General features: G+C 44.8%; 1 long non-coding RNA gene across 1 annotated transcript in view; it reads left to right on the forward strand.

The window, feature by feature from the left end:
• LOC114005569 (uncharacterized) overlaps window positions 1-11,647 on the forward strand; it is a 50,091-nt gene extending 38,444 nt beyond the window's left edge. Inside the window, exons 2-3 of the long non-coding RNA XR_003547409.1 lie at window positions 929-1,132; window positions 11,587-11,647. This is a non-coding gene — a long non-coding RNA (uncharacterized LOC114005569). The remainder of the gene's footprint in view (window positions 1-928; window positions 1,133-11,586) is intronic.
• Window positions 11,648-12,824: the final 1,177 nt, after the last annotated feature.

A 12,824-nucleotide genomic window follows, 5' to 3' on the forward strand; every position in this document is an offset into this window, starting at 1 on the left:
AGGGTCCGGGACGCGAACCGTGGCCAACTACATGGGAGTCCGGCAACATAGCCATTATGCTAACTACTGGTCCCAACTTCTTCTTCTTCTTTTTTATTTTTTTAACACATAGCATAATATATGGCATCTTGATAGTTTTGGGGGTTTTGTTGTTGCTGTTGTTTTATGATCGAGTTGATAGTGTGTATGTGCACGCACAAGAAAAAGAGAGAAGAACCCTCCACAGTCTGGTCACACTGCGACCCCCTTCCTCCGGTTCTCCAGCCTGTTGGATTCTGGGCACTTGTGAGCTTCCCCAACCTGTTTCAGGCTATGGGCAGGGGACTTGAACCACAGTTGCCATGTGGGATCTGGCTTCCTTTGAGCAGCACATTCCCACGGCACCATGAAGCAGCCCTCTTGTTGGTAGCTTTAATTTCAATGATCTCTTGGGAGCATGACTTCCAAAACAGCTTCCACTCAACTTGCAGGATCTTTGAGAAAGAACTTATGCTGTTTGAGAGATCTTTGGAGAGTACTAGCCTAGTCTAGATTTTGTTTGGCAAGGCCACGTCAAGGTAAAGAATGATCATAGATAAAAGAAAACTGAGCCCTGACAGGGTACGGCCTTTGTGCAGTTTACCTGGAGCAAGGAATCCATGAGGAGAAGATGGTTTGAAGCCAAAGCCCTGGATACACACCAATGAAGTTGAGTTTTGTGCTTTTGGCAGTAGGGAGCCAAAGGGATTTTTAAACAGGAATAGCGATCAGATTAATTCATAGAGTCAGGTAGTATCTGTTTTTAATTGTCATTCCTCTTTTTCCTTCCCACAACGCAGCTTGGAAATGTTCTTGAACTGTTCTCAACTCAAAAACCAAACCCACGGATGACAATTTGTTCTATCATGGCCTTGTAAGGTACTACTATAAGCTATCTTTGCTTCCACAGTACAAGTGCCAGAGGGCTCCTTGTGTCCCAGACCTAAAGGAGATGCTTCCAGGAAGTGGTGAAGAGACATCATGCCACATTACCCTGTTCTACTAGGGGGAAAAAGAGCTATGTATGTGAGAAATTTGCAAGTGGCTTGAAAATGATCCAACCCGATACAAACAAGAAAGGCGAGATCCAGAAAATGAAAATGATTCGTCCGAGGTAAGTGAAACACTACAATCAGCATTTGTGGCACCTTTACCGGCTTCTTGCTGCTCACTGGGAACTCATGAAAATAAGACATGGTCCCTGTCCTTGTGGAGCTTGCTGTGTGCTAGAGGACAGGAACACTTGAACAGGGCATCATAGCAAACTCTCTCTCAAGAGGCGTTTGGAATTGGGATAGGTGATTGCTATAGTGCTCTTCACCCCTAAATTTCTGGGCATCTCTAACTGAAAGCAAAAGCTCTTCGTGGGGTGATGACTCAAGTTGAGTAGTAGTAATGAGAAAGGAATACCCCACACAAACTGAAAGATAGCAGACTTCTTAGAAAAGATTGATGTTAGAGCAACCTGTGATGACCCTCTTCTAAGGTGACCCCAGTGATTCTTGTTTGTGGCATTTATGCCCTTGTGTAGTTTCTTCCCATGCTGAGTCGTAGTTGGCCTGTGTGACCAATTCAGTATGGTAGAGGGGAAGTAGAGATGACAAATGGCACTGTAGGTTTCACCTCTGTCTCTTGGATTGCTCTGGGGGGCTGGCTGCCTCCATACTTTGAGCATAGTCAAGCAGCCCATGGAGAGGCATATATGGAGAAGAACTGAGGCTTCCTGCAACACCCAACACCAGCTTACCGGCCAAATGAGCAGGCCACCTTGTGAACAGATCCTACAGTCCCAGTTAAGCCTCTGGTGAACGTAGTCCTGGCAGACATCTGACGACAACATCATAAGCCAGGACTGCATTCCTGACTCATGGAAATTGTGACAGACAATAAATGATTGCTATTGTTTAAAGCCATTAAAGGTTGGGGTAATTGTTATGCAGCAGTAAATTACAAATATAGCCCCTGGTGTTAAGAACAGGGGTTTCTGTTGTCCAACCTGGTAATCTCTTGCCTATTTTCAATTTAGCACATACCCAGTTTTTTTCTGACACCAAACACTAATCAAATAATATTTTATTATCATTAAATAAAGAAATTTGACAGCCTATGATTTAGTACATATAATTTTATAAAATAGGTTGCATTTTTAAAAATAAATGACTTGAAAAGTTTATGAAGTTAAATAGAATACTCGTTTTCTTTCTAATTCTATTATGAAGGAGGTGGCATTTCAGCAAGTGCATTTTCTTCAATTGCCTTCTTTATATGGTGGCATTTTGGCAAGAGGATTTCTTTTCTGTGTGGTAGCATTTCTGAAATAGCTACATGTAGGTTTTGTTGTTTGTTTTCTAAATAGTAGGTTTGCAAAAACAGCTCCCTGTTCAATTGGTAAAATAATCTACTTAAGCAGAAACCTAGAATGATCTTGTCAGTGTTTTTATACACAAGATTTTTGAGTACTGGAGAGTTTAGTTGCAGTCTAATTTGATTTCATGAAGTTTTTTTTTTTTTTTCACCAAAAGTAGATGACAGGGATGGAATCTGTATAGATAGAAAACTGCAGGGCCTACAGGTGGCATGGTGGTTAAGGGTGCTGGACTCCCACATGGCCGACCACAGTTCAAGTCCTGGCCTTGAGACTTGCTTTCTCACTTTCCCTCTCTCTCTCTCACTCTCTCTCTCTCACACACACATTCTGTCCCTCTCTGATCAAATTAAAACAAAATAAATAAATAAAGTTAAATAAGATAATTTTTTTTAAAAAAAAAAGAAAGGCGACTGCTTCTAGGAGATGTAGACCTATGTGTTTGAAACAAATATAGAAAATGGAGACAAAATGGAGAGAAGATCACCATAGTCCTGTGGGAGTAAGGGTTTTTAGAGAAAATGGAGACAAAATGGAGAGATCACCATAGTCCTGTGGGAGTAAGGGTTTTAATGACAGCGCATGTGAGGAACACTTGACTGAGATCTGAGAGACTATTAGAAACCATTAGCACCTTGTCAACCACACCAAACCAGAGTCTTCTGCTTTAAGCTTAAAACTGGAGATGCTCGTCTACCCATGATGGGGTCACATCCCGATAAACCTATTTGTGAGTTGAAAATGCATTTAATGCACCTAACCTATAGGGGCCAGCAGGTGGCATAGTGGTTATGGTGCTGGATTCCCATGTGGCTGACTGTAGTTCAAATACCAGACCTGGCAGCTTGAAAGTTGTGCCGGGCAAGTGTATGCAGGGAGTGTGTGTGTGTGTGTGTGCACGCGCATGTGCACCCCAAATCCCAGGAGAATAGAGGAGAAGGCATTGTGGCATGGCCATCTCCCTGGGGGGTAATTTCTCACTTTATCTCTGGAGAATGCTCATGCCCTACAGCAAAAGCCTTATCTCCGGAGAATGCTCATGCCCTACAGCAAAAGCCTTGAAAAAAAAGAAGAAAAAAAAAAAAAACAAAAACCTAACCTATCAGCTTTAGCCCAGCCAACCTTAAACATGTCCAGAACATTTCATGTTAGTCTACAAATGGGCAAAATTTTCTAAAACAAAACCTATTTTATAATAAAATCTTTAGTATTTCATGTAATTTATTGAATACTGGTCTGAAAGTGAAAAACAGAGTGATTGTACAAGTACTTGAAGGGTAGCTTCTACTGAATGCCAATCACTTCACAAAACATTGTAAGCTGAACATTCGTAGTTAGGGACCGTCTGTATAGATGCTTTCTTCCTAAAGGGGCTTCCAAGAGATTACTGGGATGGGTAACAGAAGCCGAGGCTATGAACTGAACGGCTAAGCTTTGGTAGTTACAGGAACACCTCTGTTCAAGTTTCACTCCAAGGAGCTCACTGGATTATAGCAGGAGGCAAATCTAGCAAACATATTATTTCTCACCTTAATTAAATCTTCCCACTTATAAATCTTCTGGTTGGCAGATTGCTCTTCTGAAAAGATGTCGTCACTCGGACACCCTGCAACACCCACTTCTCCTTCTCTAGTGCCCTGGGTAAAGTTAAAAGGACATCCTAGAGGGTGGGAATACTGGTTAGAATAGCCAGCCCTGGACAGCTCTGTTCTTTACTACACGGAAGAAACTTGGTAAGGAGGCAGGTACACAGGCCCTGATTTAAAACAGGGCTCTAGGGGCCGGACCTTCATCCATCAGTAAAGAGCAAAGCTCTGCGAGGCTGTCCCACAGGAAGGTTACCAGGTCGCATCTGAAGACCTCCCTGGGTATACTAGGCATAAGGGCTGGCCGAGGCTGGGGTGGATTGCATGTTGGGACTGCTGGGTAGATGAGAAAAGGTTTATGAAGTTAAGCAGAATTACTCATTTTCTTTCTAATTCTATTATGAAAGAGGTGGCATTTCAACAATTTTCTTCATATTTTCTTGCATTGTCTTCGTATCTCAATCTTCCTTCCACTTATGGAATAAACAAACTTTAAAAAAATTAAATCAGAGCTCTGTCATGTACCATCTGGATTACTTGCACAAGTCATTTAACATCTTCAAAGCTAGTTTTTAATCTGTTAATATGCATTTCTTTCTTTTTTTTTAGAGAGAGGTTTTTTTTGCTATTGGGCGCGTGCGCTCAACAGACAGAGAGAGACAGAGAGAAAGAAAGCGAGAAATCACCCCCAGGGGGGATGGCCACGCCGCAATCCTTTCTCCTCCATCCTCCTCTCGAGATCTTGGGCATGCACGCACACGTGAGTTTTAAGCCATCGGGTCCGGGATGCGAACCACAGTCGACTACGTGGGAGTCCAGCGACATAGCCATTACGCTAACTGCTGGTCCCAATATGCATTTCTTACAGTGTCCTCATGAGTATTAAATTAAAAAATAAAATAATTGCCAGTAATTGAGCACTTGCCAAATGGTAGGCATTGTTATCGGTGCTTTGTGAATCCTCACTCAGTTAATCCTCACAACCGCTCTATAAAGTAGGCACCTTGGTTATCCCCATTTTACTCATGAGACAACCCAGGCACAGAGGAGGTAAGTAACTTCCCCCATGATACTTGTTAAGCTCACAAGTATCAGAGTGAGGCTCTGAGTCCAGGCAGTCTGACCTGCGCCCACAGTCTTAATACTGCACTGTACGGTCTCCATGAAGGTGGCAGGCATTAATACTAATACGAGCTCTTGTCCTGGGGCATGATCTTCCCAAGTTGCAAGTTGGTGTCTCAGTCTTGGCCCTGCAGCCATTGTCACTGGGATGTTGGGGCCCAGCTTCACCCCCGCGCCCTATGAATTATGGTAGGTAGAACTTCCTCCAAGGACCTTGAATGATATCTGACTCCAGTGAGCATGTCTTCCGAAGTCACTCAGCAGATCTGGGTGCCAGCCACTTGATTTCATTCAAGCAAGCACTCTAGCTCAGAGCCAAGCAGGCAGAAAGCCAGCGCTCACCCTGGTCATCTGCAGCTGTCATCAATAAAGCCGGTGGCAGAGGATGTGGAAGTCAGCGGGAGCACTTTCATCCCAGAGCTGAACACAAGGCCATCAGCTGGAAACACAGCCAGTGCTCTTGGGTAATTCCTAACTTCCTATCAGAAATAAACAAAAAACCCTCCCTACACTGAATTTCCCACTCAGCTTCTCGCTTGGCAGCCGGTTCCTAATGCCTATCACCTAAGATAGCAAAGATATTAGGCCAGGCTGCTGGACTAGAACAAAAAGGATGGGAAAGGCCATCCCCTCGCCGACCTCTGCTCTGCCGAGTGACTGATTCTGTGGGAATCCAGATGCATCAGGGTTTTGGGGGCTGGAAAGGGATAGGAGCAGGGGTGTGGGGTGAGGGAGGACTGAGCGGGAAGACAAAAGGACAAGAATGCTGAGTGAGCAGAACAGACCAGCCCAAGACCCCCTTCCTGTTTGTGGTCCCTGCACCTTGCTTAGACCCCGGCCCACCCAAGTGACTGAGAAAATGCGTCTTTGGACGAGAGCCTGAGAAGCTGACGGGAGGTGAGGATGGGGACGTCCTGGGTGAGGGTTAGAGCCTGCTCTCTGTGGGATTAAAATGGATGCCTCCGTTTGTGGCTGAGTCCGGAAGGCTCTCCCCACAGCACGCCCCTTCAGTTTGTACTATCGGCTGTGTCTGTGGGAAAGAATGTCTCTTGGACGTGCTGACTGTCCTTGGCCTGACATGCCACACCTGCCAGCTGTTGTCAGGGTTTGTCAAGATAAGCAGCCTTCCAGGTGACAAGGCACCTACCTAATTGGACTTGACATTCTTCCCTAAATGAGCAAACCCGCCCGTTGGGATTTTGTGCCACTGCGCCACAAATTCAGTTTTCTAGGCTGGCATTTCAAAAGCTCTCATCTTCTACCCTGTGTTATATTCACTTTCTAGTCATAGATCCCAGCCCTCAGGGCAGGGCTGAGTCCATAATTCATAGGGCCCAGTGCACAGTGAAAGCGCAGGGCGACTTGTTCACAAGTTACTAAGAATGACAAGGCAGCAACAGCAGAGCATTATATTAAGCATGGGAGCTGCTAAGCTCAGGGCCCTACCCCAGTTGCATGCCCGCGAAGGTGGTTCTGCTTTGGGTTCTGAGAGGTTAAATTTCTCTCGGCGAGGTTAACTGAGTTATATTATAGTCTACATTTTTAGTTTAGTTTTTTGTTTTGTTCTATTGCCAGAGGGTGCAGGCACACACCAGAGAGACAGAAAAGGAGAAAGCACCCCCAGTAGGGTGTAGTCATGTTGCAATCCCTTCTCGTCCATTTCTCCATCTTGCTGGGATTATGGACACACGCAGACTCACACATACGCACCCTGTGCTTTTCAAGCAGCCGGGTCTGGGACCCAAACTGTGCTTGGCCATGTTAGCCACTGGGCTATGGGGCTGACCCTGGTTTTAGTTACTTTTAATTTCAGAATATTGGAATACTGTATTAAAAGTTCAAAACACAAATATTTTAGTCAGTCTCTACTGGATTTGTATAAGTGTAGACTTTAATTCAGGAAATACGAACATTTAGGCACCTCACGTATTCACGCTTTGCTATTTCTAATCACTGCTTAACATAACCCTAATTTTCTGCCATCTTTGAGTGGTTCCCATCCCACAGGCTCTGCTGTGACTCTAAAGCGCCTTCTTCTAACTGAACAGGGGTCACATAAGGATGTGGTAGCAGTCGCATAACCACTCTAACTGGAGAGGACCAGTTCCCAGGGGAAGGGAAGTTCCTTTCCCAGTTGTACAGCTAGAAGCCCAGCGGCCAGAACCCGGGAGATTAACACATACAGAGAAAGAAGGACACTTAGTATTTGTCAGGCAAGTCAAGGTTGGAATTCCAGAAGATCAGAGGCAGTGCCAGGTCCAGACCCACTAGCTACCTGGACGGGGTCAGCGCTCCTCCCAAACTTCCTCTTCTCTGGCCTTATCTCCAAGGTTAACCTTGTCAAATCAAAGGGTCCTAAAGTTGCTCGATTCAGCATACTCAATGAAATTTGAATTTCAGATACATAAGGAATTATTTTTTAGCAGAAGTATTGCATGGGGCATGTTTATACCAAAATGCTATTCTATGTTTATCTGAAATTCAAACTTAACAGGATGTTCTTGATCTTATCTGGCACCCCTAGTCTTAACCTTGGTGCCACCCCACCCCTGACTCAGGATGGTTGCTCCACAGCTGTACACGTGCCCCACGCTTTCCCCACCCATGTCTTCCAGCAGGCTGTCCTAGGCTTGGGGCTGATCCACCCTGCCCTTCCCAGCCCTCTGGTGATGGGTTTCACAGACATGCTGTGGGAGAAACTTAACCGCCATGGAAGATGCCGGTGCCAGGCAGAGACTCATCTCTGACCTGCGGCCAGCTCTGCTGGGCCTCAGCACATTCCTTCCCAGCCCAGCTCACCCTTGGCACTGAGACCAGCAGCGGGGGGAGGGCTGAGCACAGCCTTAGCTCTACCACCGGCCTGTGGGTGGGCTCAGACTGGATGACGGTTGTGATTGTGGTTTGGGGATGCTTGTTAGACAAGCTCTTCTCCTTGGTTTAGTTTCATTTTGGATCTCCCTTTTTGGAAAAGAACAGAAAAAGTATTGAGTGTCAGGAATGTACATGTTCTTTATAGAATATCATTAAACCCTCTTAACAATGCTGTGAGGTGGGGCGTATTGTCCTTACTTTGCAGATGAAAAAATCAAGATGCCACTGTCTTACTTTCTATGAGTACTAAAGCTTGAATTAAACTTGGTTTTCTAAACAACCCAAGCCCAGGGAACCAGCAGTTAGCATAATGGCTATGTCGCTGGACTCCCACATAGTCGACCACGGTTCGCGTCCCAGACCCAGTGGCTTAAAACTCACCCCGAGCGTGTGTGCGTGCGTGCCCAAGATCCCGAGAAGAGAATGGAGGAGAAGGGATTGCGGCATGGCCATCCCCCCTGGGGGGTGATTTCTCGCTTTCTATCTCTATATTTCTCTCTGTCTGGTGAGCACACACGCCCTATAGCAAAAACCTCTCAAAATAAATAAATAAATAAATAAATAAATAAATAAATAAATAAATAAACCCAAGCCCATACTCTGTTACTGCACAGCTTTGTCACTGGTCACCTAAGCAGAAACTTTTGAGTAATTAATTGTGCATACATTGCTTTCTCTCTGATCTGATCCCTCAATCCTAAATTTTTATAATCTTCTCACTGAAACTCCTTTGAATACCACTGTATTTATTTATTTTCTAAGGCTGTTGAAACAAATTATAGACTGAGTAGCTTAAGACACCAGAAACCTATTCTCACACTTCAGGAGGCCAAAAGCCCCAAATCAAGATGGTGGCAGGATTGGTTCCTTCTGGAGGCCACGAGGGAAAACCCTGTCACCTGGCTTCCAGTAGACAGCCCTTGACATGCTTTGACTTGCAGCTATGTCACTCCAATCTCTGCCTCCATCACTACATGGCTGTGTGTCTGTCTGTGTCTATCACACTCTCTCTCACCTGTCTTATAAAGACATCAGCTATTGGATTTTGGGCCCACCCTAATCCAGTATACTCCATTTTAACTATTCATAGCTACAAAGTCTTATTTCCAAATAAGATCCCATTCTGAGGTTCTGTGTAGGCATGAGTTCTTGGGGGACACTATTCACTATTCAACCCAGGACTACTGCCGTTGTTTCTCTAGTCCAGACTCTCACCATCGCTGTATAAAGCAGGAGCCTCTTGATAGCGCTTCTGCTTCGAGGCTTTCCCCTTCTCAACTCATTCATGGCTCAAAAATTTTCTTTCTGAAAATTAAGTCTGGTAACAATACCCCCCAATTTAAAAACGGTCTTGTGTCCATATGGCCTATAGTGGTGGATCTCACTATCGACAGTGCAGAAAGATCATCACTTAGAGATCTTTATAAAATTCAGATTACAGGGCCCCATCCCAAAACATCCGATTCAGTTGGTCTGGAATGAAAGCCAAAAGTCTGCATTTTAACAAGCCCTGGATGATTCTAATGCGGGTAGTCCTTAAACCACAACTGAGAAGTGTCTAAAGAATAAATCCAATATCTTAACATGACATTTAAGAGTCTTCACAATCTGGTCCAATTTCTACTTTCAGTCTCATCTCCCAATTCTCCACCCTCAGCTAAGAAGTTTGTATCAGCCAACTGGAACCCTGCCCTCCTTTCCAATCCCCGCTTCTCCCCTTCCCTCCCTCTTCTGCATGGGTCACGGTCAAGTGGTTAAGGAGTGGGGCTCTGTAGCCTGACTGGACACTTACCCTTCCCATGCCTCAGGTTCCTCAGCTAGAAAGTGGAATAAGATATAAGAGGAGAATTACTCACTGTGAAGACTTGGAACAAAACCTGGCACATAGAAAGCACTCAGTGAAAATTAACCTTCATTATTTTTAATTACTTATAATTTTGTTTTAATTCCCAGAGGGTACATCACTTGCCAGAGATGGGGGCAAGAGGGAAGAAGAGAGAGAGGGCATGCCTCAACAGGGCATGGTCATGCCGCAATCCCTCTTCCTTCATTTCTCCATTCCATCAAGATCTGGGCACACATGCACTTGCACCCGGTGTGTTTTTTAAGTTGCCAGGCTGGGTTCAAATCGCAGTTAGCCATGGGGGACTCCAGTTCCCAATACACTGTACTTAACCAGCACGCTACGGAGCTGGCCTTTACTTTTAATTTTTACAGCTTTGTTCCTCTTCCTCCTTCCCTTCTTTCATCACCTGGAAAATTTCATTTTATCCTTCAAGATCCAGTGAAGAAATCATCATCTCAATGGACTCCCTCAGGTCCCATTAATTACTGTGTTTTTATCTATTCCCCTGTAATTATTGCTTTGTGATCTTTGTTCACATTACCATATTATGTAAGGTAATCAAACTTTAAAAAAATTTTTTTAGAGAGAGATTTTTGCTATAGAGCACATGTGCTTGACGGAGAGACAGAGAGAGACAGAGAAAGACAGATAGACAGAAAGCAAGATAGCACTCCCCAGGGGAAATGGCCATGCCACAATCCTTTCTCCACCATTCTCCTCTTGGGATTTTGGGCATGCAAGCACACATATCTGGCATGAGGTGTTTTCTTTTCTTTTCTTTTCTTTTTATTTTTTTTTTTGGAGAGATTTTTGCCATAGGGCACGTGCGCTCACCAGACAGACAGACAGAGACACTAAGCGAGAAATCACCCCCCAAGGGGGGTGGCCACGCCGCAATCCCTTCTCCTCCATTCTCCTCTCAGGATCCTGGGCACACATGCACACGCACCTTAAGCCACTGGGTCCAGGATTTGAACCACAGTCGACTACATGGGAGTCCAGCAACATAGCCATTACGCTAACCCACATCTGACATAAGTTTTAAGTCACTGGGTCTAGGACTCGAACCACAGTTAACTATGTGAGAGTCAGCAAAGTAACCACTACGCCATCTGCTGGTCCCAGTCATACGTATTTTTAACTATATACATGAACTGCTTAAGAGCACCTACCTTTCTGTAGGGCTTAGTGTAATGCCTAGCATATTTCGTAATTAAATTCCTCACTGTCAGCTCAGCCTCTGTGGCACAGTCAATGGGATACCGGACTGCAGAGGGGGAAGCCATATGCCAACTGTCGTTCAAGTCTCTGGCTGAATCAGCCTGAACACACTCTGGGCACATATGCAGGTGCCCAAGATCCTGGTCAGCTTGAGGACGGGAGGAAGGGAGTTGCAGCATGACTGAGCTCAGTGGAGGCCACTTCTCTCTCTCTCTCTCTGGTTGCCTCCCTTGGGTACCCTACACCTATCATGAGAAACATTTCTTATCCTCACTCGTCAGTCCATGAAATTGCATATTCAACCCATTATTTTAAAATTGAACTTTATGGGGGTTTTTTTTTCTCAATTTCATTAATTTTTTTTGCCAAAAATTTATTACACAAAAGATTTGTTAGTGATTTTTGAAGCTAGGTCACCAAGGACTTTTTTTATAATTCTTCACACAAGTTTGGCAAGTATTTTCTCAGTTTAATTTAATAATTGTACTTTTTTTTCTTCTCTTTTTAAAAAATTTATGTTTTGATTTTTTACATTGAATCACTCTACCTCCTTACAGCACACGAAATGGGCTTCCCTGGGTGTGAGTATCTGCGAGTGAGTCCAGTCGCAGAGACTAACACACACCAACCGTAAGTGAGCTTTCTTTCTACTCTTCCCACCACTTCCCTTTCTTTCTCCCTCCTGCATTCTCCATTTCCTCCCTGTGGTCAGTGTGCAGGGAGCAGCCTGGCCGAATCGTTTTACATTCCAGGTGTCTTACTTAGAACCTAGGGCTCGCGACCCACTCATAGACATAGCCCTTCACTCTGGTAGCAGGATGTTCTTCCGCTGTTCTGCCTGTAGACCGCATAGGAAATCTGCCCAAAGCTGAGCTTTGAATAGATATGACCTAGCCTCATGAGGAAGTCTGGCTCCTACCAGCAGATTCCAGGAGCCTGTGTGGTAGTTTGGGCCATGGAACCTGCTGTAGCCCAGAGAACCATCTTTCCTCTGAGAACATTATCCCAGAACCACTTTATATAATAAATGGATAACTAAGTTTTTCATGGGAACCTATAAAAGATGTCAAGACTTGAAAAACTATGCTGGTTTGAAAAATGAGCTTTTCAAAATAAGGAATCTTGAAAACTATGTCTTTCAAAATAAATAAGGAGAAGGAAAGGAATAAGGAAAGGAAACCGCAAGATCAAAATCGATAAATAAATGCAAAATCAGAGTATGTCTACAAAATATAAGTATAGTGAGCCAACAGAGTCAAATTCGTAGTGGTTGTGCATGCCATATTTCATGCCGATGAGATTTCTATATGAGATGTGGCCTTCAAATCAGAAGTGCCTAATTCTTTTTAAATGAATCTCCTCGGAGACCCACATTTTTTTTTTTTGGAGAGGTTTTTTCGCTATAGGGTGCGTGCGCTCGCCAGACAGACAGAGAGAGACATAGAGACAGAAAGCGAGAAATCACCCCCCAGGGGGGATGGTCACGCCGCAATCCCTTCTCCTCCATTCTCCTCTCGGGATCTTGGGCACGTATGCACACGCGCCCGGCGTGAGTTTTAAGCCACCGGGTCCAGGACGCGAACCGCGATCGACTACATGGGAGTCCAGCGACATAGCCATTACGCTAACTGCTGGTTCCCGGAAGTGCCTAATTCTTAGGAAACTCTCAGAGCAGCCCCATGTTGTCTGTTGTGATGGAGCTCATGGCTCCGAGTGGAGTCCCGGCAAGGAGGGGTGGAAGAGGATTCTTATCCGGACAGCACACGAGGACACAGCAAAATGGAGGGTGTTTTCT

This window comes from Tupaia chinensis, unplaced genomic scaffold (assembly GCF_000334495.1).
Source record: "Tupaia chinensis unplaced genomic scaffold, TupChi_1.0 Scaffold144016_1, whole genome shotgun sequence".
Taxonomy (NCBI): Eukaryota; Metazoa; Chordata; class Mammalia; order Scandentia; family Tupaiidae; genus Tupaia; species Tupaia belangeri.